The following is a 24,354-nucleotide window of genomic DNA, read 5'->3' as shown; positions in this document are numbered from 1 at the left end:
AGAGCCAATCTGATCACAATGAGGATATAATTCACTGGCAACTCAAGTCCAAACGAGATCAATTATTTAGACCTCAATATCTATGTATCACGGAACTCTCTTAAAACGAAAACCTACAGAAAAAGTACAGAAGCAAATTCAACTTTACTAGCCACCAGCTGTCACCATCACGCAAGTGATCAAGAACATACCAAAAGGTGAATTTATTAAAGCCCGTAGGAACTGCTCTGAAAAAGAAAAATTTGAAAATGAATGTAAATTACTCACAAGGCAATTCAGGGCAAGAGGATACGGCAAGAAAACCATAGCGAAAGCACAAAAGCAAGCTACACAACTTAAGAGGGAAAGCACTCTAACTACTCAAAGACTAGACCCAACAGACAAAGAGAAAATAAATCAACTGCAAAACAAAATATGTGGTCTATGCCATAATTTGCCAATGTCAAGAGATCTACATAGGAAGCACCAGCAGACAATTGAGAACAAGAATCAGAGAATATTTATCAAACATTGGAAGCCAAAACATAAACTTCCCACTGGCCCAACATTGGCAAAGACACCACCAGCTAAATGATAAAAGACTGCTGAGGTTTGTTGGTCTTAAGAGAGTGGTATTAGGCCCAAGAGGCGGAGACCAAGAAATTAAGCTTAGACAAGAAGAAGCAAAACTGATATGCAAATTTCGCTCAGTAGAGAGGGGCCTGAACTCCGACAACGAAATGGCCTCTTTTTTGTAATAGGAAACCAATAATGATGTAAAAGTGTCTATGTATGGTATTGGGTGTTAGATGACCTTTCACAGTTCAAAACACCAAAATGACACATTTTGAACATTTCATCAAACATAAGGTGACAAGGGATTTACACCAAACACGTCTTGTCAGAAACTAATGATACTCCTCACAACACGACTTGTCAGAAAACTAACGGCACTCTTCACAAAAAGACTGTCCCAACAAAGCGTTAATTGGCACCCCACTTGCTCCGTCCCTTTTTAATGAAAAATAAGAAGAGGGGAGGAAAAAAAATATCGGGAAAGACGTTTCAATAACGTGAATTTCAGCATAATTATTTCCAAAAGCAGGATATAGTACACATTAAATTTAGTATTGTTAATTAAAGAAACATGAGATTAGCACCATGCAAAAAGTATAATAACATGCTGCTTACAACATGGCCACCACAGTAGAAACAAAAGGTTAACTCGAACACAACAGGCAGCATGACGCACGTTGTATTTATTTGTATTTATTTACATTAAAAAGCATATACTTAAAGAAAACAAAGCAATGAGAATCGAATCCAAAAGACACAGCTTACTGATTTACACAGTTTCTTTACATAACCTGAGAATAAGCCCAAATCATGGCTGCCGTCAGTAAAACAGGAGGTAGGACTAAGTTGCCTAGCAACACTCTGTATTTACAGATCAGAACTCGCCAGGGTTGGGAAGCATAGGAGGACATATTCGTACGATAACGGAAACAGAAGGTAAACGGGCATGTGGGGATCTCAAGACACAACTCTGCTCTAAACACACAAGCCTACACGTGATTTGCTCGCGCATTCACAATGATGCCAACATGGATACAGATTAAGCATTATTGAAGCGGTCCAGTGCACTCGTAATGCCGGCATGCTTTTCAAGTCACTTTTTGAAATTAAGGGGCAACGTGAAAGGACTACAAGACAGGAAAAGGGCATTAACAGCGCCACAAGACGTATTAAGACACTTGACTATACGGGGAAACCTTCAAGAATTAAGCAGATGTTTTGCATATATAAATAAAGAAACGGGGGACTGTTACATGTAAACCACACAGCAAAAAAACTTTTAAACCAAAATTTCACCACAGACCAAATATTCATTACATGTATATCTTTTTAATTAGCCTGGGATTCAACCCGCGACTTGACACAAAAGACTGAGGTATAAACGTAGACAAGCATTATTGGGTAAGCTTCATAACCTCAATACCATACGAGCCACTTTTTTCTAAAGATGGCAAAACAAATGCAAAGAAATAAGAGATGAGCTACTGTGATATTTGCTTACAATGTCAAGGCTTGCAAACTATTGTATATATTTTTCTATATTTTCTTCTTTATTCCTTTTTCTTTTGTTGTTCCTTCTATCATCTAAACACTCATACCCTTCACCCCTCCGTCAACGGCCATTCTTTTAAACGGGGATTTTTTGTAATGAATGTTTAATAATTACAAAAACATACACTATGGCTGCATATAAATACTTTATATTTAAAAATGCACGTTACAATTGTATATAACATGAAATGCAAATGATACTTCTTTATGACTTTGTGAAACGGTTAAACAACAAGCCCTGATTTGAGAAAGACGGAGATACCGTCGAAACACGTGTTATCAAATAGGGCATTGGTTTCTGAAAAACAACATTAAAAAAATATCAAATTGCATTGGAAAACTGAGAAAGATGTCATGTGTCTCTTTTCTCAGAACAAACGTGTGCGCATGGGCTACATTTTAAAGTAACTGCACAGTTTTTGCCATCCATACCAGGATTGCCATCGCTGCTGAACCAGGCCACACCCCCTGCATATTTCCCTACAGGACTGGGCCTGCCAGAGTGAAGAAGGGCACAGGTGTTCCTCTTCCACAGGCTGTTCTGTGCCCAAGGGGTGAAAAGCAGCCACCTGCAACTGCACAATTCCATGGAAGCAGTAGGAAGCATTTACTCTGAAGTGGCTGCAAGAGGTCTTCGACGAGCCCCAGCGGTAGGAAAAGCCAATAGGGACAACTGCATTTGCGGACGTGAGAAGGTGTGCACTTTTGCCTATTCGCCATGTTATCTCCCATGAAACCTGTAACACCCGCACTACCTGCAGCTGCGTGTATGCAGAAATTTCTCACAGTAAAAATAAACATTCCTCCAGCCCTGCCTCTACCACTTCTGCTGAGTGCTGGCAAAAACAAACCAAGCAGCCCTGTGAGACCTTTGAGGAAGGCCTATAACCTGATTAGCAAAATCCATCAGTTTCTCGGCTCATTCAATGCCCCCACAAGCCTGGACCCCTGGGTGGGGCAAAAACACTGCACTAGTCACCAAGCCCAACATTAAAGCCGACAAGGTCCCATGCCCACCCAAAAAAGGCACAGATGCTGTCTGTAGCCCGAGCCCCGGGCAGCTTCTGATGACAGGACTAAGTGCACCATTAACCAATTAACCACCAGGGAGCCCCACTGCAGTATGCTCCCGACTACCACAGGACAATATTTCCGTATTGCCACATGGAGCTCTAATGACATTACAAGTGACACAAGGGAGGCCACTACTGTGACCTCCGCTGCCCCGGAGCACCCTTAGTCGGATGACCACCTTTCCACAGTCGCCACTGGGACCGTCACACTAATTGGGGGAGGGGAACGTGTCTATACCAAATATGACCTGCCCCATTTCTCCAAACATGGTCAATAGCGAAAAGACTCATTTGCCCATTAAGCATATTTCCCAGCAACAGGGCAATCTTGATGAGGTGCCATTGGATGGAGAACATAGGGGAAATGTGATTGAGTGGACACAGGCCACACTAACAGAGGCATCCGAGGTGTCCCGGAAGGGCAGGATCCCACCCCATGCCCCAATCTGTATCGAGCAAGCTGCTAAGTGTACCGCAGATCATTTGGACAATGGGGGCTTTGCAGCCAAGGAGTGTAAATGCGAGCTGTTGACTATAAAGAATCTAGTCCTATCTTTACTTGAAGCAAATGGGTAGGGTTGGACAACAGGGATTACCAAAAAGTCCAGAGGTGGGAAAAAGGGCCTTAAATACTCCAATGACAGCTGCACCCAACCCTCCCTCAACCATATTTAACAAACCTAGAGCCGCACAGAGTGGGAGGGGGCATGCTAGCACAATCATAGCAAGTGCTAAATCCGTAAGTGCCTCGGGTGGCAAGGGAACTTCACCGACAATTACATCAAGTGGCCACGGTTTCAGTCCAGAAACTGCAACAGCCCGCCCCTCTTCCACTTCTGCAAATGGCTAGCTAGAAGGTAGAGGGTGCAGAAGCGATAGCCGATAAGGTATTATGTAGGCTAGGCTGTGCCCCATCTGCTTCCATTGCCAAAACCAGTAATGCAGCAGTGGGCCATATAGGGGGGTCAATATATCTTCACAAGGTCCCCACATTGGCACCAAACACTTACAAACCTAGGGAAGATCTTTTAAATGAATGCAAACACTGGATTCTGGCAGTAAGGGCTGCCTATTTGCAACCCGGGACCACATTACGAGTAGTATAATAACTAGCCAACGGGGGGAAATGATTTTGACTCTTTTAGGATTTACTTCAGGGAGTTAAGTGCGGCCAGAGGCATTTTGAGTTTTGGCATGAGATGTCACCCCCCAGCAAACAGCCTTATAGAACTTAGCGCCTTACCCTTGTGCATGACAACCATCCCCCATGAAAATCTGTTAGAGGTCCATAGGGTCTGCTAAACTGCTGTTGTGTCTGGCCCTATTATAGGGTAGGACAGAGCGGAATAGTGAGTGGGTTTACATTGAAGTGAAGAGGGCGTGGGTTTATTGTATGTGCTCAGGATGGGTGCCAGGGTGGGGGGATTTGTTGGATGGGGCACATGTTGGGGTCTAGATATAGTTTAAAGGGGAGGCAGGTGTTGAAATGTGCTGGGGATACAATTTCTCTGTGGGCGACCAATGGTAATGGATAGCGACCTGAAAATCATACATTGGATTGTTCGAGGAATGAATGAGGTGGTTAAAAGGAGCAAAATACATTCTCACTTGATTAGGCATGGTGTCACAATTGGCATTCTCCAGGAAAGGCCCCTACAAAGGGATGCGGTGCAGAGTTTGGCTAGGCGCTGGAAGGGGCGGATCATAGAATCGGGGCTTGCGATGTATATGAGGGGGCTGCTAATCTGGGTAAGGGGTACCATGTTGTTCAAGCTTAATTTGGTATTGGAAGATGAGGAGGGTCAATACATAGGTGTGATAGGTAAGCTATTGAACAAGCAGGCGTTGATATTGGGGATATATGCACCAAATGCGGATCACACAGTCTTCTTTGATAAGATGGCGGGAGTAATTGCAAAATATTGAAATAGACGGATGCTATGGACAGGGTGTTTTAACTGCTTATTGAATGGACATTTGGATATTTTGAGGTTGGGGCTGCCATATGCTGGGGAAATCTGCAAAGATGCTCCTGAGAGTGAATCAAGAACAATGGCTCACAGATGTCGACATCTGCATCGCAATGGAAAAAAGGGTTTACACTGCCAGAGGGGGCCCAGAAAAAGCCCAGAGAATATGGCAGAACTGGGAGGATGCGCATTGAAATAATCCATAACGGCAAATTGGAATGCAGCCCAGGGACTTGCTAGTGTACCAAACTGTGTGTCATGACAGGAGCGATGCGTCGAGGCATGTTTAGAAAGTGTCTGGAGGCCCATAAACAGGAATCATGCGGGGAACTATTGGCGGGCGGGTAAAGGTAGTTGGGTTTACCCCATTGTGGGGGGCTGTTTGTTGTATGTCACTAAAAAACAATAAAATGTTTTATTAAAAAAAAAATATAAGAATTGGGGTTAGTGAAGGGGTGGTGTGAGGTGGGTTATTCTTGTTACTCTGGGGTACACGGCTCTCATTCAAGGATATATTTTATTTTCACTGGGGAGAAACATATCTAACGGTTGGGGTCAATGGAATATTTCAATAGGATGTTATCGGACTGTGCGTCTCTTTGTGTGGCTCTCCATATGCCTCTGAGGCACACCCCAATCCTGATGTGGAGATTCAATAACAAGATGCTTAAGGATGTTCCTTTTTTTGGCAGGAGCTGGGGTCGGAATTGTCACGTTATTTTGTATCTCATTGGGGGTCAGCAAGTTCCATATCTACAAAATGTGAGGCACTGAAGGTCAACATTAGGGGGGTGTGCATGGCACTTAGGTTTAGGGTGTACAGAACTCATAAGCATTCACCGGGAGTTGATGGATGGACAGTGGAACTCTATTGCACTTATAAACAGCTGCTGGCTCTTAGGTTGCTGGATGTTTTTCAGGAAGCGCTTGCTAGTGGGACGTTTCTGAGCTCCGGGATGGAGATGTTGGTGGTCCTGTTGCCCAAACCAGGAAAGGCGGTGCAGGAATGCGTCTTGTACCGACCTTTGTCATTGATTAATGTTGACATGAACATTCTTAGCAAGCTACTAGCACATAGGCTGATGAGTGTCATGACCACGTTGGTCCATGAAGATCAGGCAGTTTCATACCTGATAGAACCATCAATCTAAGAAAACTGTTCTTGGTTTTGGATAAATGTACCCAGGAGGGGGGACAATTGGAGATCGCCAGCGTGGACTCATAAGCGTTTGATGCAGTTGACTGGGAATTCATGTGGGTTGTCCTAGCAAATGTGGGGCTGGAAAATCAGTTTTTTAGGGTGAGTTAATTACTGTATAGTGGTCCCACCTCTAGGGTAAGAGTTAACAGGACACTGTCACAGGCATGAGAAGTGAGTAGGAGCACTAGGCAGGGATATCCACTATCGCCATTGCTATTTGAGCAGGTGATAGAATCTCTGGCGAGGGTGATTAGGGGTAGGTAGAATGATTGGGGGATCAAGGAAGGTGAAGTTTCTCACTGCATCTTTCTGTATGTAGATGAGATATTGCTGTACACGACAGACCCTGAGCGGGCACTGGGGTTGATGTTGGAAACAGTGGAGGAATTTGGACAGTCATCAAGCCTGGTGGTAAACAGATCTAAATCGGTGATATATGTTAGGCCAGGCATGTTGAGGCCTGATTTAGGAGGATTGCACATGGTCATTGCCATGCAGGGGTTCCAATAGCTGGGCGCACAAGTGAGTCAGGATCTGCGATTGGTATATCGGCGGAATGTGAAGGAAGCGTTGCTACAATTTGATTAATCTACAGATTTCTGGGCAACATTTCTGTTGTCTGTGATGGGACAAGCCAGTCTGTCAAATATGTTCACCTTGATGAAATGACTGTACTTTTTTAAATCTTTGCCCATGGTGATATCTGCTGAATTTTTGGGGAAACCTTTGTATTAAGAAAGCTCCTTTGGAGGAATGAGGCCCCAAGGGTGGCATTGTCTTCATTATAGCGGCCTTTTGACAAGGGGTGCATGGGTGTGCCAGATTATAGGGTCTATTATTGGGTGGCGATCCTGCAACATATGTTAGCTTGGTTTCAAGTGCCCCTCGTAGATGTGGTTATGAAGTAAATGGAAGGATTGTTTTTTCCCTTGCAGTTGTTCAAATTAGTGGGAGCCGCTGGGAGGGATTTGAAAACTCTGTCAGCTCCAGTGTCCAGTTTGTTAACTGTTTAGCGGCATGCGATGAGGACTCCCTCACACAAGTTGTCGTACTTACCTGTGATGCGGTTGAGTAGTAGTTGTATGTGGTGTGCCAATACTGAGGGCGTACAGCAGACTCTCCCAGCGGTAAACTTAGGGGAATGACCAATGAAATATTTAAATTGTTAAATCCAACGATGCAGATACATTTTTGGGAATATACCAAATTGATGGCAGCTTTCAGGAGGCTCTGGTCGGCGTTCCGGAGTGAATGGAACTGCATCCGGTGAATCAAACCTTGATGGGGTTAGCGAAAGGAGGAGGAAAGTCTCTGAGCTTTATGGGGCTATTCCAAGGAAGAATAATGGGATATTACCTAGAAGTAGACAGGTGCAGAATACAGATGCAAATACACAGTTTACAGAGGAGGAAAGGGTAAGGATACTTAGACACTTGAAGGAGGTCTCTAGGAACGTAAGATTCTGTTGGATACAGTATAAATGTGTAATGTGGGCATGCAACATGCCTATGATGGTCTCTAAAATGACGGGAGTTGCTGTACCCACATGTTGGAGATGCAGGGTAGATTATGGTTCTTATATACATAGTAGCTTGGGTACCAGGCGTTGTCCATGTCCTGAGCAAGTGTTGTCTCATGTGCCCTGGAGGATGTTGCTCTTGTCCTCTTGTCAGCAAGTCTTGCTTCAGTTTCCTCTGGTGTCTCTTGTGCCCTGAGAATGTTGGTCTTGTCCTCTTGTCAGCAAGTCTTGCTTCAGTTTCCTCTGGTGTCTCTTGTGCCCTGAGAATGTTGCTCTTGTCCTCTTGTCAGCAAGACTTGCTTCAGTTTGCTCTGGCATCTCATTTGTCCTGGAGAAATGTCTTCTTGTCCTCTGGTCAGCAAGTTGTGTTGCTGTTTATTGTTGTGTTTCGGATGCTCTTGATATTGATTTTCGCTTTGCATCAGATGGAGCTTTTCCAAGGGATGTTCGTGTTTTGTGCGGCATGTTTCAGTCAACCAATGGCTCTAACACATTCGAGAAAATGTCCAAGAAAGATTGATTGATTGTGCTTCCTCTTGTGAATGAACGTAAGTAAACTGTAACCTTGCCATTTCCCATATTTGCAGCAGTAAAAATACAAAGTAAGAATCACTCAGATACCAACAGTAGCATACATCAGAAAGAGGTTACCTGGGTCCAAAGCGAAGTCCTGGACCCTGTTTGAAAAAGCATACATTAGAGTCTTGGCGAAGAGACATGGAAAATGTATTCCAACAGGGGAGAGGTATTCAAAGTAGACAAATGTCTGAACCTTGGCAAAGTCCTGTCGCATTGTTCATGACTCTTATGCAGTGTGACCCAGCAGAAGTCAGAATCTTGTCGGCCAAATAAGATCGAGGTTTAACATGAGGGGCCCTGGGATTAAGCCATGCAACCGTATAATGGATTCTCACGCGACCCAATAAAAGTGGTAATTATTAGTGTGTCCAAAGAAAAAGGCCAATACAGGCCCGAGTTCATGAAATCTTATTAACATTGTCAACATGTCTGTTTATTTTTCAGTGTTGAATGTCCACGTTTCCTCTAATATGTTCTCATTCATTTCCCTAGGCTCATGACTTCTTATCAAAGATATATTCCTTGGAAAGCTGATAACATCTTTTCCTCGTCTTATATGACCAGCAAGATTATTTTTCAAGCCGAGAGCCAGAGAGAATTCTTCATAACTTGCATATTGTCTGCTGTGTTTGCTAGATTACACATCATTTAAGAGCAATAATGTTTGTTGGACCTGAGATGTTGATTAATTTTGTTTTCAAAATCATGTATGATGATATATTGCATTTCTAGGACTGATAGCGGAATGACACTAAAGATGGAGAGGTGTATGCGTTTGATTGTGGTCCTGCTAAACTATTATAGCTTAAATGTCTTGATTCCGCTTCTGATTGCATGCATCCTTTGTTAAAGACAAGACTTTGTTGAATGACACATTAACAAAATAGTATTTTTGGTTATTGAAGCACTTCTATATTTCTTGAAAAAAGATTTCACTATATGCAATTTGCTATTAATTAAATCAGTTGTATTCATGGACCTCCGTGTTTCAATCAAACTTGTCCTCTGTTGAGTGCTCACCTCTTTGGTATGGTTGAACAAATGGCAGTGCTTCCATTAGTGCTTCGCCGCCTTTGGTAGCTGAATTCCAAGCTAAGGCAAGTGGCTGAAGGAAACTAACTTTTCGGTGAGCACCAAAGCATGAAGTGTTAAGGTTTGAACTTGGTTGGTAAAAAAAGCAGGACACAGACATGAAGCCATGAATAACTTGACATTGTTAAATTGCAATAAAATATTGAACACTTCCAGAGATCCTGCATCTCTTTCTCAATAGTGATTACTTGCTTCTATGTTATTGCAATTCTTTTTCATAAATGATGGCATTAAATTACTCCCCATGTAAAATTATCCTACTGTATTGAGGAAAGCAGTCCATTCATTTCCTGGTTGCTTCGGGTATGAGGACTGCTGATGTTAATGGGTTCCAGATTCAGTAGATCACAAGGAAGATCCTACTCTTACAGTTTTCATTACCTAGGCCTATTTTCCATTTAAATAGACAAACACTTCAACACGAGTGTACACGATTGTAATGCATGAGAAGATGTACATGTCAAAATAAATGGACAATACCAACATCTACCAAACTGTAAGCAGGTCTTCAACGTGTCTCTTCAATGTACATTGGTCATCACTCATTCCACCGAAGGGACATTTATTGCTCTGGAGTGCTGGTTCTTTCTCCAATCCAAATCACTGTAAGTAGCACAATTTCAGTAGCTTGGTACATCTCCGTCCCACTCACAACCTTTCTCTGGATCCAACTCACACTTCACCCAATGTATGATAGGTAAGCGATTGGCCTTCCTATTGTGTGCAGTGGTCATTTTGATCTCATACGAATTCACTAGACCTAATACAACTGCAGCAAGTTATATGCTTTTCTGGACTGTTGCAGAACACAATTTAACCAGACGATTAACCGGTAAGTGGATAAACAGACAACTGCAATCTGTAAAGGCCAGAATGCTTCTAACAGTTACAGACTATTAAAACCTATACCTGCTGTACAAAAAAGCCGTCCAAGAATGCTGGGCCGAGCTGGGAAGGAACTCTCACCCGGAAACTATCCTCCGCCCTTTATGTGTTATCTTTCAGTAGATCACTAAAGGCTAATCTGTCCAGAACTCACTTACTTATAAATTAATTACGCCACCATTTCAAACTGTCTCACCCGCTTCACTCCATCCTGTCTCTCGACCTTCTCCCTGTACCTTTATCCATCGTTTTCTAATCACAGTGATATCATCAGTGGCGACTGATACATGATGGCCGGTGTTGTAGTGCACTATGACTCTTTAGACAAAGGCCACCACAGGGGGGTGGAGCAGACTGTTACCAAGGATCCAGCACCTTCTGCAGCATCCCTCCCCTGGTGTGCATCCACCTTCTGCAGCATCCCTCCCCCGGTGTGCATCACACAAGGATCCAGCACCTTCTGCAGCATCACTCCTCTGGTGTGCATCCACCTTCTGCAGCATCCCTCCCCTGGTGTGCATCCCTCAAGGATCCAGCACCTTCTGCAGCATCACTCCCCTGGTGTGCATCCACCTTCTGCAGCATCCCTCCCCCCGGTGTGCATCGCACAATGATCTAGTCCCTTCTGCAGCATCCCTCCCCTGGTGTGCATCCATCTTCTGCAGCATCCCTCCCCTAGTGTGCATCCACCTTCTGCAGCATCCCTCCCCTGGTGTGCATCCCTCAAGGATCCAGCACCTTCTGCAGCATCACTCCCCTGGTGTGCAACCACCTTCTGCAGCATGCCTCCCCTGGTGTGCATCCCTCAAGGATCCAGCACCTTCTGAAGCATCCCTCCCCTGGTGTGCATCCACCTTCTGCAGCATCCCTCCCCTGGTGTACATCCCTCAAGGATCCAGCACCTTCTGCAGCATCACTCCCCTGGTGTGCATCCACCTTCTGCAGCATCCCTCCCATGGTGTGCATCCCTCAAGGATCCAGCACCTTCTGCAGCATTCCTCCCCTGGTGTGCATCCCATAAGGATCCAGTCCCTTCTGAAGCATCCCTCCCCTGGTGTGCATCCCTCAAGGATCCAGTCCCTTCTGCAGCATCCCTCCCCTGGTGTGCATCGCACAAGGATCCAGTCCCTTCTGCAGCATCCCTCCCCTGGTGTGCATCCACTTTCTGCAGCATCCCTCCCCTGATGTGCATCCCACAAGGATCCAGCACCTTCTGCAGCATCTCTCCCCTGGTGTGCATCCCTCAAGGATCCAGCACCTTCTGCAGCATCCCTCCACTGGTGTGCATCCCTCAAGGATCCAGCACCTTCAGCAGCATCCCTCCCCTGGTGTGCATCCCACAAGGATCCAGCACCTTCTGCAGCATCCCTCCCCTGGTGTGCATCCACCTTCTGCAGCATCCCTCCCCTGGTGTGCAACCCTCAAGGATCCAGCACCTTCTGCAGCATCTCTCCCCTGGTGTGCATCCCTCAAGGATCCAGCACCTTCTGCAGCATCCCTCCCCTGGTGTGCATCCACCTTCTGCAGCATCCCTCCCCTGGTGTGCAACCCTCAAGGATCCAGCACCTTCTGCAGCATCTCTCCCCTGGTGTACACCCCACAAGGATCCAGCACCTTCTGCAGCACCTCTCCCCTGGTGTGTATCCCTCAAGGATCCAGCACCTTCTGCAGCATCCCTCCCCTGGTGTGCATCCCACAAGGATCATTCCTGGGCCCGTTCCTCTTTGATTTGTACACCTCTTCCCTTGGCAAACTTATCTCATCCATTTGGTTTGTCATACAACCTCTTTGCAGTCTTCTGCTCATTTTCCTCCTACACCCCTGAAATCTCTGAGTGCATCACCAACTGCCTCAGTGCCAAACAACACTGGATGGCACCGCATTGTCCAATGCTAGACTCGTGAAAGAATGGAGTTCTCTTTCTCCTGGCCTCCAAATACAACCCACTCTGTATCTCCCTTGCTCCTTTCTTTGCTCAGATCTCCTCACACCATCACTCAAAGTTTGCAATTTTGTGAACCTTTGAGAGCAAACTTAAAATGCATCACTTCATCGCTGCCACCGGCGCTGTAGCCAGGTCATCCTTCTAAATATGAGGAACCCACCTGCCAAAGCCCTTATCTCCACCCTTGTTCTCAATAGAATGTCCTTCTTTCTCTGTACTACTCATTGGCCTTCCTCTCTAATGTTTTGATTCCTTCAAGAAAATGTTTAACATTACCACAAACATCCTCAATAAACTGCCCATAAACATCCTCAATAAACTGCCAAGATCTTCCCCCATCACCACATTTGGGTGGCTCTCCATGCAGACATGCTCCCTATGCAAGCTCTGCTCATTGGTTTTATATCTATCCAGAGCTTAGTCCCCCAGAGCATAGCTGAATCCACCTCCCTCTACTCTCCTGAGCCGCTCTCCAAAGTTCATCATCCCTGTCCCATGACCACCCTACAATAACTTGATATGATAGGTTATTTATAACGCTCTTGATACCCAGAGGTTTCTAAGCGCGGACCCTGGGTTCGGACCTGTGTTGCTCCATGTCATGTTGCTTCCAAGGCGAGCGCGTTGCCCCTGAGCTATCCTCCTTTCATCTCTGCTCTTTTCTTTACTGGCCCATCCATTCTGGCATGCTCTTCTGTACAAAATCAAAGGGGCCATTGCAAGCATTTAAGACCAAAATGCATGACCACAGGCTGAAGGAAAATGTGGGTAGCCAATGCCCTTACTGAAATTCCCAGAGTTGCCAGCCTGTAAATATGTAAACCTGTAATTGCTGACTTGATGTCTACGTCCGTAGCTCGTTTATGTATGGCGATACGTTATCATGTGTCTTATTTTCATGTAGTCGCAACTTAAACCACAATAAGTGCCCTGTCAATGGGCAAATATTTGCTGCAACTCTGTTAAAGGTTCCAAGAAATGGGCGTCTGTTGCATGTTGGTTCTTTGTGCAGCCCTTCTGATCCAAGCTTCAGCCTGCTCGACCAAATAAGTGCACATACCAAGTAAATACAGTATCCTAGCATTTGGACAAAACAACTTCCAGCAGCCTGACATGCCAACTGTATTCCTGGCTGGAACTCCTCAGCACAGGACTGCTGAGAGTGAACAATAGATTCAATCCAAAATTGCATCTGTTATGATCAAACGGTGGGCAATGTATTCAACTCTACATAGAGTATGGTGAGTGGGCACCTCTTAGATCCTGGTGTCTACTCTAGTCATATGTTGCTTCTATACTAGAGTTATCCAAACTCTCATCAGAGCCTCAGAGAACAGTCACATCCTCCTGCACAATCAGCCATTCCCAAAGCAGCAGTCCAGCCAAAGCTGCTAGGCCACACGTTCTGCACAGGCACACAAGCCTCCTCAGACATGCTGGGTGGGGCCTTGCTGGGCCTCATCATCAGCATCATACATTATTCGGCGTCAGCCATGCAGTCAAATACATACATGCAATACATAGACATTCTTCATTGGTACATAGAAAAGAAGGATAATATGACTAACAGATAAAATACATTTGTAAAAACCAGATATAAAATAGCTTGGGGGATGATTATACAATTAATTCCAGACACCCAATGGGGGAGATAACTTGCAGCCCCCATTCTAGATCATCAAGTAATAATGTTACAGCTTCCATTGTAAGGCTATTCAATTAATTCCAGACACCCAAGGTGGGAGATAACTTGCAGCCCCCATACTAGATCATCAAGTAACACTGTTACAGCTTCCAATATAAGGCTATTCAATTAATTCCAGACACCCATGGTGGGCAATAACTTGCAGCCCCCATACTAGATCATCAAGTAACAATGTTAAAGCTTCCATTTTAAGGCTATTAAATTAATTCCAGACACCCAGGGTGGGAGATAACTTGCAGCCCCCATACTAGATCATCAAGTAACACTGTTAAAGCTTCCATTTTAAGGCTATTAAATTAATTCCAGACACCCAAGGGGAGAGATAACGTGCAGCCCCTATGTCCAATCATTTGTTGTAGCAGTTTCATAGCTTCCATTTTTAGACACATCTATATCTCATACAATGAAACAGAAAACGTATAGCAAAGTTGTTCATCGTCAGCAACCCATATCAGCTTGCATGGCATGTTATCAAATGTGCTCTTACAAGCCATCCCTGATGGATATACTTTGCCACAGCTAGCACAGTGGGCAGGTTGGTGGAGTTTTTACAAAAGTGCAGTGCTTCAGCAATAGTGTATATCCCTGTTACTCTTAAAAGGGGCTTTAGTTATTGGAATCTCAGAGCATTTGGGGTGGGGCATAAAATCATAAAGTGGGCCATGGTTTCCTCCACCAAGTGATATATTGGGTAAATACCTGAGCCTCCCGGATGCCATGATTTTGTAAATGAGGCAACCCTCATTCTACCCAACCCAAAGCCCAAATATAGGGGCTCATGCAAAGAGGGCGGGTGGTGACTTTATCAAGGAAGACTTCATATCCAAAATCTCCATTAATAGACACATAACCCGGTCCCAATGTCAATGTACAACTGCCCCCCACCATCTCTGTCCTCGTATAGCAAACCATGGCCCACTTTACTCTACCAATAGCAGTTCTTTCAACACTATCAGGATTTCTCCACAGTGCAGATTCATTAAGCACAGAAAGAGTATCCTTAACGTGCTTCACCCAAGGGAGACTCAACCTCCCCACCAGGCTCTCAACATGGTGAAGGGCGCCTCATTAGCAATAGGGGGAATTCCAGTCTCCAGCGGGGATAAGGTACTCGCGGTACATAAGATGCTTTTTCAGGAAGTTGTTTTCGACCTTAGTGATTTGCTTTTGTACATGAGAAACCCCATATCTCAGCTCCAAACAATGAAGAGGTACATGCTTGTTTTTTATGTAGCTGAAGGGCGGGGAAATAGCACCCCTTCCGTGCCTATTGAAGAAAGCCTTCACGGACCACTATACATTTCTAGTGTGACAGAGGATTTGTTAAGTTGGGCAGTCCATTGACCAGTCTCTTGGAATCTGAACCCTTACGTAATCACACAGGGAGACCAGCTCCAACCCACTTTCCCTTACCCAGACTTTTAAAATTTGCTGTTTTGCAAATGTAGGCTTAAAGACCATAGGTTTAGTTTTAGCAACATTTAATAACCGTCTTAGATCTTTCCACTTCTTCTGGGCAGAGGTTGACAAAAGGACAGCGTTGTCTGCAAAAAACAATGCAGGATATTTGTACTTGCCCATTTTAGGCAGATCCAACCATCCAGTCATCAGGGCTGATATCTTCTCTTCCAGATAGATACGGAACAAAAGTGGGGCCAGGACACAGCCCTGCCTCAGCCCCTTAGAGACACTAAATGGTTCTGTAATCTCACCCCCAGCCGATATCGCACCATTGCCTTGTTTGATGAGTACAGGGAACGCACAATAGTTATACAAAACAAAGGGGGGGTCTGGGAATCTCTCTACCAGCACGAACACAGCCCAATGACCTGTTCTTGGGTGAATAACCCCTGGGAGAGACTCGACCAAGTCTTTAGCTCACTGTCCCTTTCACAGAGAAGAAATGTCCCTGCATATCAGCCTTTGTCCTGCCCAGGGGCAGTCCAGCGCCGAAATACTAGGCAATTCTCCTCTGAACAAGAGTACCATCAGTAACCCCATACACGTGTTTCAGCCTTGTTGGGCATCATCAGTGAGGTGAAACTGGTGCCTCTCTAAGAACAGTGAGCAAGGGGTCCACGTCTGGATCGCCCTGTTAACTTAGGGTGAAACCCAAAGTTAATTAATGCAAAACAAAGGGGGGGTCTGGGAATCTCTCTACCAGCACGAACACAGCCCAATGACCTGTTCTTGGGTGAATAACCCCTGGGAGAGACTCGACCAAGTCTTTAGCTCACTGTCCCTTTCACAGAGAAGAAATGTCCCTGCATATCAGCCTTTGTCCTGCCCAGGGGCAGTCCAGCGCCGAAATACTAGGCAATTCTCCTCTGAACAAGAGTACCATCAGTAACCCCATACACGTGTTTCAGCCTTGTTGGGCATCATCAGTGAGGTGAAACTGGTGCCTCTCTAAGAACAGTGAGCAATAGCTATAAGCTGCATTTTCCTTATTAAGGACCTGCCAAAGCAGAAGCCTTGGCACCGCATCGAACGCCATCTTAAGGTCAACATATACAACATACAATTTAGCCTTCATCAAGACAGTATATTATTGCACAAGCAGGAGCCAATGGAAACACTGATGATTTGTCGATTTACTACTTTGGAACCCTGCTTGCAGAGGGTGAACGATCTTGTTATCCTCAGCCGCCGACTGTATATAATTGATGTTTACTTTCATGAATGTTTTCCCAGTGATGTCAAGCAAGGAGATCGGGCAATAGTTTGTCGGACTATTCCTTCCCAGTGTTTTATATATCTGTATAATTGTGGCTGATTGCCATGACTAAGGGACCATATTAGTGCTAATGCAGGCATTAAAAATCTTCAAAAGGACTGGGGCCAACACCAACAGTTCATCCTTCAATTGTTCGATCGCCAATCAATCAGGGCCAGGAGGATAACCACTTTTTTGGGGAAAGGATAGCCTCTGATACATTTCATGGAGACAAAGCAATAATCCCACACAGCCATGCCATCCAAAGGCAAACTGTCCTTATTTGGGGAGTTCAAGCCCCCACAGATATCTCAGAAAAATGGTTGTGCCATACTTTGGGTGTAATAATACTCTGCAGAGCCACATCACCCTTCAGCTCTGCATCAGTGACCAACTTCCAAAAGGACACAGAGTCCTTCCTTGCGTGAGCTTCCATAAGGCCATCCCACCTAGCCTTAACATAGGATCTCTTCTTGGCACCAACAATACTTTTATTATCGGCTCTACAAGAAGGAAGGAGCAATTTCTCTGCCTGAGGACCAGGATCTACGGAAGCAGAGAGCTGCCGTTTAGCTAGTCTACAATCCGTGTTTTACCAGCTATATTTAACAAGGGCATATTCGTTCACAGCAGATGTAGGGTAAATGACATGTGGGTTAATAGCATTGACCAGTTTATCAAATGATTTCATAGTCTCCGAATCCAAGATCACCTCCTTGCAGATTCTCTCAATGCTCGGGATGGAAGCCATATCGATATTAGGTTTTAGATCAGACTCAGTTACTTTAGCCCATTTTATCGTTGTTTGGGCATGCCCAGTCTCCCCAATAACACTGGGTAAACATCCTGCATGGGCGGTGTATTCCAGGGATAAGTGAGGGAGGTGACCAATGTATCGTGGTCACTCTCACAGCGTTCAAAAATCCCAAAATCTGTGACAGGCCAATCATGGGAAGACAACACAATATAACCGATCATGCTAGTGCTGTTTGCTCCAATATACGTGTTTCCAGCCGTATGATCATGAGCATGGTGACCATCACAAGCGTTCACCTCAAGGAGGCTGAAGATATGTGCTATGTCCAAAGCATAACAGTGAGATTTCCTTGGATAGTGAGCCACCAAGGATGGGATATCAAAGGCCTCATCCTGGTCCTCCCACATCCCTTCCAACTCTCTCAAAGCCTTGAATTGGAGACTAAAATCCCAAGCTATAAAGAGGTGAATCTTCGAGAAATAAGGTGCTTCACGTGAAAGTACAAGTTCATAGATTGTGTTTATTGTAGCCACAGGGGAGGAGGCATGTGGTCTATTATAAACGTTAAATAACATAATGCAGTGGCCCTCAGTGGTATAAACCTCAAGATGTTGCAAATATTGGGATTTAGTCAACCGGTTGGCAACAGGCCACTTAAGGGAGGGGTCAATCAAGGTTAACAATGCATTCCTGGGTCTACCTCTAGGGCCCTTCTGGGCCTTGATCTGGTACCATTGGTAGCCCTGGAATTCAACAGGGACAGTTGTCCATGTCTCTTGGAAAAGGAGGACCTGATGTTCCCCTTATAATTCACACCAACCTGGATCTTTGAAATTTGTCATCAGGTCAGCAATATTCCATGACAGTATTTTACAACACGGGTCAGGCTTGCTATTGTTAGCAGTTACAAGGTAGTCAATGCACTTCCTCAAGCCCATTTCTATTCCCTTTATCGGGGCACCTCTGGTCCAGGGACCTAGCTGTGAAGCCAGCTCGAGCAGCTGATGGGGCTCCCGAGACCACCCCTCCAGACCCTATACTTAAACTAGGGTTATTGCGATCCTCTGGGTAGACGAGTGCCCTGATACCAGCCATTAGAAGTTGTCCTGGTTATTTGGCATGGGGGTAGGCTCTCAAAGCTATTTCCTTATATCTCCCTTTATATCCTTCAAGGGGGTAGGTCCTAAGGTCAATAAATACGAGCCCTTCAGCTATGTCCCTGGTAAGAAAGAAAATGTGGATACAGTTCCAAGCACAATTTGGCACCTTTAGGCAAACATATCTGGCAATTTCTTCCCTAATAACAGTTGCACACCCTTTAACGGACATAATCCAATGGATGCATTTGTTAATTAGGGAGTGTTATACCTTATAGGCTCCCTGTGTCAATCTAGGCACCAGACAGATGGTGCGGGAGTGTGGGGGAGCCCAAGAGGGCAAGCACATGTGGGGGGGAGGGGTGTCAGAGAAGACCAGGTGCAGGGATAGACTGGTCAGGGACAGCCTTGTGCCCTGTAAGAATCAGAAGGAACCAGGCAGCCAATCAAGAGGCAGAGGGGACCATTAGCAGGGGGAGAGGGAGAGGGAAGGAGGAAGAGAAAAGGAGGGTCTTGAGAAGCATCTGGAACTTAAGGAGATCCGGTTCAAGTCTGAGAGGGTCAGGATGCCATTCCAGCGGAAGATCACCTGTGGAGGAGGCAGATCTACCCCCAACTCTCGGCTTCGACAAGCGTTTGATCTGCAGAGCTGAGCTAGAAGACTGACGTGCTCTAGCAGGGAGGTATTGAGGGAGAGTTAAATGTATCTCTGTCCCAGGCCCCAGAAAGTCTTGTGGATTATGCCCAGGATCTTGAACTTGATCCTCACAGCAACCGGGAGGCGGTGGAGAGATGTTACGACTGGAGCACTTTATTCTTGGCTCAGATGTTCCCTGTGCATCAGTTATCTTTATGTGAGAGGAGGTCTTACATTTCTAAGTCATTTCATGTTGGTGGACGGGCCTACAAGAAAGTCTTGCAATTTCTCGGTTGGTTCTGCACGATGGGCACCTTTGGTGACCCCAAACTACAATATTTAGTTGAATAAACAGATATTCCTGCTTTAACTGCACGGCCCCTAGTTTTTCATTTAAATCATGCTAAGGCCAAATATGGCCTTTGTCCTATGTCAAGCACTGTCGCCATAAAGTTCTTTTAGGACATATTCTTGGAAAGTATCAAATTGATTTGTGTTATTGAAGGACTTGGTGTTCATTTGAGCTTCATCTCTGTTACCCACCTGGTGCGAAGGCCCACGCCGGTATTGTAAAAAATGTCTGCATCCTCTAAGTATAGTGGTCAATTTGTCGGACTAACCTGCAGTTTAAGGGGAAACTGTGAACAACATCCAACGAGTTGGGTACATTGTATATGTATAAACTGAAGAGATGGGAGAAAGCACATAACCCTGTTTTAAACCCATTGGCTTCACCAATCTGTCCAGTATGTCATCCTCTGTCCCCCAGCCAGAGCCTAAACTTTGTATCATGATGTAATAATTGCACAAGGAATAACAAATGGTCTGTGATCGCAAACCACAGGAGCTTCCCCTTGTGTGTCCGGTGCTTCATCTTAAATCAGAAAAGCAACATCATGCGTAGGAACTGGAATTTCCACTGAACAGCTTGAGCACTGCCATGAAGAATGGTTGCAATCACCCCCTGAACACTAGCCCGATTGATGGGTAAGTTGTCTCCTCCACCCACTATTGTCGATGCCTTAGGAGAATGGGTGTCCACATCTTCCACGTACAACCAAGAGGTGAGATGAGCAGAAATGAGGAAAGATTGTTCTTCAGCTCTATTTCCCTTTGTTCATATTGGACCCATGAAGGCATCTCTCTAAGAAACTGAAATCTGGCTGCTAGACACAATCTTGAAAAAGGGATGTTTTCTGAAAAGGCCCACAACATCTCAGATTAAGTCTCATCCAGCACGGTGGATCCTCTTTGGATGAAGAATCCTTTTAACTTCTCAGCCACGCCATATTTACCTTCGATGCTCTTGAACTGTCCTGATATAATATAGTCATCACTTCTGTAGCGTTTATGCGAAATAGTTCCCAAAGAAATTGAATCTAAAACCTCTCTAAAAGAACTAGCCACACAGTTCATTGCTTTATAATAGGTTTGGATGAGACTACCAGGGACCAAAACAATTTACAATTCTTAGTTACAAATATTTTCAGCATCTTTGCCCATGGATCGCCACTATTTTTTAGATGATATATTTAGAAGCTTTGTTTTTTGCCCAAGCTTTTCTACTTAGAGTAATCCTCTATGTATTTCTATTTGTTTTTATTTTAGAAAAAGGCGTCATTTTCACCAGAAATCAATTACCAAGTAGGCAATAACAGAGAGCTTAGGCAGTCCCAACGTAAGGTGCCAGTACAAGAATCACACTTCCCATAGGGCTCAATGGGAAGGGGGAAGTAGCTAATAACGGTACCGCAATTTGCGGTACCGTTATTGGCTCCGATTTCCCTTAGCGGGTCCTGTCCTTAACGCCTGGTAAAACCAGGCGTTAAGGAAGGGACCTGCTAAGGGAACTTGGAGTAGGGCGCAAAGGGATTACCGGCACCGATGTCCTTAACGGTGCCTGGTATCCCTTTGCGCCCTACTCGGAATGAGGCCCACTGTCTTGTGGAATGATGACATTCTGGGGCATTGGCACATTACACTGTATGCACAGATTGTGGAGCATACTGCATTCTATTATGATGTGGGCAAACTTAATGGAGGCATACATCAATGCTCCACCAGCCCTCCATAGATAGACGTGTGGGAGACATTACTCAATTCAATGCCTGCATTTTGTTTGTAGAAGCAGAAACATATTTGAATGGTGTGTATGCTGACTGGGTGCATTGAGCATGGGTGTGGGTTGTGTGATTGGACTTGTACGATTGAGGGCATTCGTGGATTCTTTAGGCCCTCTATTCACACATCACCCCTTTGTATTGGGACAAAACACCTGTAATGTGTTTACCTAGGAGACATGTCCTTTGTCCCCTGTGTGTGGCCATGTACTGAGAGAGGGTACTGCTATGCAGTACCATTGGGTTATGTGTCAACCCAGGAAACCTTGCACAGTGTCACGTGTCATTTGCAATTCAGTGTACACTGCTGCTTCCTCTTCCTGTATACTTGGTCGGGAGGGTGGGGTCAAGGGACACATGTGTGCAGTCCAAAGCACCAATTATATTTGGGAACTGGGTGACATCACAGATGGGTCCTTTGACAGTGTTTTTGGTAGGGAAAAGTGTGCTGCAGTCAACACCTGCGTCAGTATTCTCACAAATGTGGGCTGGGCTATGCCATGCACCACGCTGACAGTGTGCTGTTAGTGATAGCTGCCTGTAGCAAGAAAATGTAGTGCGGTCACTAACCTCAGTAGAGGGAGGTGGACGTGTGTAACCTAATGTGGCTCTCAAGGTCATTGTGAATGAGCTGGAGTACATGGATTATGCTAGCCCTGTCCAGGATTTGTCCTCAGGATTTGTGTTTTCTGTTAGTGCCCATGGAATTATTCTGATCCTCGCTATTGGGAGCCTTTGGCTCCTCCTCTGACAGGGTTGGCCTGTTTGCTGCATTAATACCCCAACCATCAAAAAGTAGGTACCGCTCCCTTAAGTATTTTGGCAGTTCTCCACTGGGCTGCATGTTGCTACTGGTCTTGGGATTGGTCTGTAGTAGGCTTCTTATGTTGGGAGATGCTGATTGTGTGCACCTGTGCTTGGTTTTGCTAGAACCACCTTTCATGTTCACCTGCTTGTTCACACTGTTAATTTCGAGTGGCGTTTCAAGTGCTATTTTACCTGGTTAATGTGAGTCGGAATTATCTGCATTCGCTATTGGCCACTCTCGAACTCGGGTGTGGTAAATCATTTGGTATTTGCTGATATGTACTGTTACCGCCACACTCGTAATCAAGCCCAAGGTAAAATAATCAGCGCGTGCAACAAATCAGCACATGTGAGCAATAAAAGTGACTAAGATGCCTACTGTGTGCAAAAATGGTAGCACAGGGATTTATCTGCATTGGGCAAACTATGTGGAGACGTTAGAGGCAGATTTTCAGGTGGAAGAAGAAAGGATTATGCCAAGCCCAGCTAAGCCTCAGAGCCTGCCTGTTGGGCGGAATGAAGCAATATCAGTACCAATAACATCTGGTGAAGATCAGTGTGTACTGCCAGAAAATCTTATCTGTTTGATTAAAAACTTGTATCAGAGTGGTGACCATGAGTAGTTGTCCCGGTCGGAATTCCTGATCCGATTGCACTCGGTCCGGCAATTGCAAATTCTTAAATCTGAAGGTTTCCAATTGGTGGAGCCATGGAAAGGACCAAATCCTAATGTCTCTGCCTTGCATTGCAAGTTCTTGTCAACAGCGCAAATGATCAGAAAGTTCAACCTGGAACTGAAGGCAGTGGATGTTGAGATTGATGTTGACTTGAATGAAGACGACCTGAGCTACATATGTGCAGAGATAGTGACGCCGCAGAAGGAAATAGAATGCCATAGCTTACCAAAAGGAAAGAAGGTGGAGGTCGCGGATGTGCAGCAAGTCCTAAAATGGTTGGTGGATTCACTTCCTGAGGTGTTGGTAACACAATGAGAACTTGCTATGCTTCCATGGAACTGCAGAGGCTTCGCTCATCTACTGTCAGATGAGGGATCAGTTGAACTTACTGCAAAATATAGTTGTTTCTGCCTACAAGAAACATTGGCAATGGGGCCTTTGATATTGGATGGTTATGTTATTCATCAATCCTATGCAATGAGGGCAGAAAGAGGCAGACCATATGGGGGTCTTCTCATTGGGGTGGTGAATACAATCGTCTGTAGGCGGATCAACTCTAAGCAAGACACTAATCGGATGGCAGTTGAAGTAGAATATGAATGTGAGGGTGTGCAGTTAAAAAAAGTCGAAAACATTATGTCGAAAGTCATAATATCGGAAAAAAAGATTTTGACATTTTATTTTCTCGAATGTTTTATTTATTTATTTACATGTTTTTTTTGAGTTACGCAAGAAAAAAAAGGGGTAAAACAAAAAAACAAAATTTCAAAAAAGGGGGGTTGGTGGGGAACCCCCCATTTTGAACAAAAAACAAACAAAAATAGACATTCGACCTTTTTTTTGACTTTTTTTTCTCGACATTATGACTTTCGACATAATTGAATTCGACATTATCACTATAAACCGAATGTGAGAGCAGCCTCGAAATATGTTTGCTTGTGAGTCTCTATAATCCCCCTGGAGCTGCTTAAGGGAACAAATACAAGAGACCTTACACAAGCTTTTGGCTTCCTGGTCAACAAAGTCTGAAAATTCAGCAGTAATGGTGGTGGGTGATTTTAACTGCCATATGACAGGGGGTGGGGGGAAATCCCAGAACCCTAAGTTAAAAGAGAAATGTATAATGCAACACACTAAAAATGAGCTGGAGGGATGGAGATGGTTACAATTGTTTGATTTTTGGGAATTAGAAATGATCAATGGTAGAACATCGAGCAATCATCCTGGTAAGCATACATGGACAAATGGTGTCTCTTGTAGGACTATAGACTATATATTTGTATGCCCTAAGATGCAGCTGTATGTTGAAGATATAAAAGTTACCCCGAATCATTGGAGTGACCATTCCATCCTGTTGTGTACTTTGAATATTCCTGTCGGTGGTCTAGTGACAAGGTCTGTGGGCAATGTAAATGTGAATAAAGCAGGTGTAAGAATTAGCTGGTCTGATAAGAACGTGAATCAGGCA

General features: G+C 44.8%; 1 long non-coding RNA gene across 1 annotated transcript; it reads left to right on the top strand.

Annotated features, from left to right (window-relative positions):
• The first annotated feature begins 1,432 nt into the window (after positions 1-1,432).
• Positions 1,433-9,795, top strand: LOC138526522 (uncharacterized). Its single transcript, XR_011283605.1, has 2 exons — positions 1,433-1,491; positions 8,941-9,795. It is a non-coding gene; the product is annotated as an uncharacterized lncRNA (long non-coding RNA).
• Positions 9,796-24,354: the final 14,559 nt, after the last annotated feature.

Source organism: Ambystoma mexicanum, chromosome 7p (assembly GCF_040938575.1).
Source record: "Ambystoma mexicanum isolate Mex_15411 chromosome 7p, UKY_AmexF1_1, whole genome shotgun sequence".
Classification (NCBI taxonomy): Eukaryota; Metazoa; Chordata; class Amphibia; order Caudata; family Ambystomatidae; genus Ambystoma; species Ambystoma mexicanum.
Note: the sequence above shows the minus strand (reverse complement) of the source record. Positions and strands in the feature narration are given on the sequence as shown.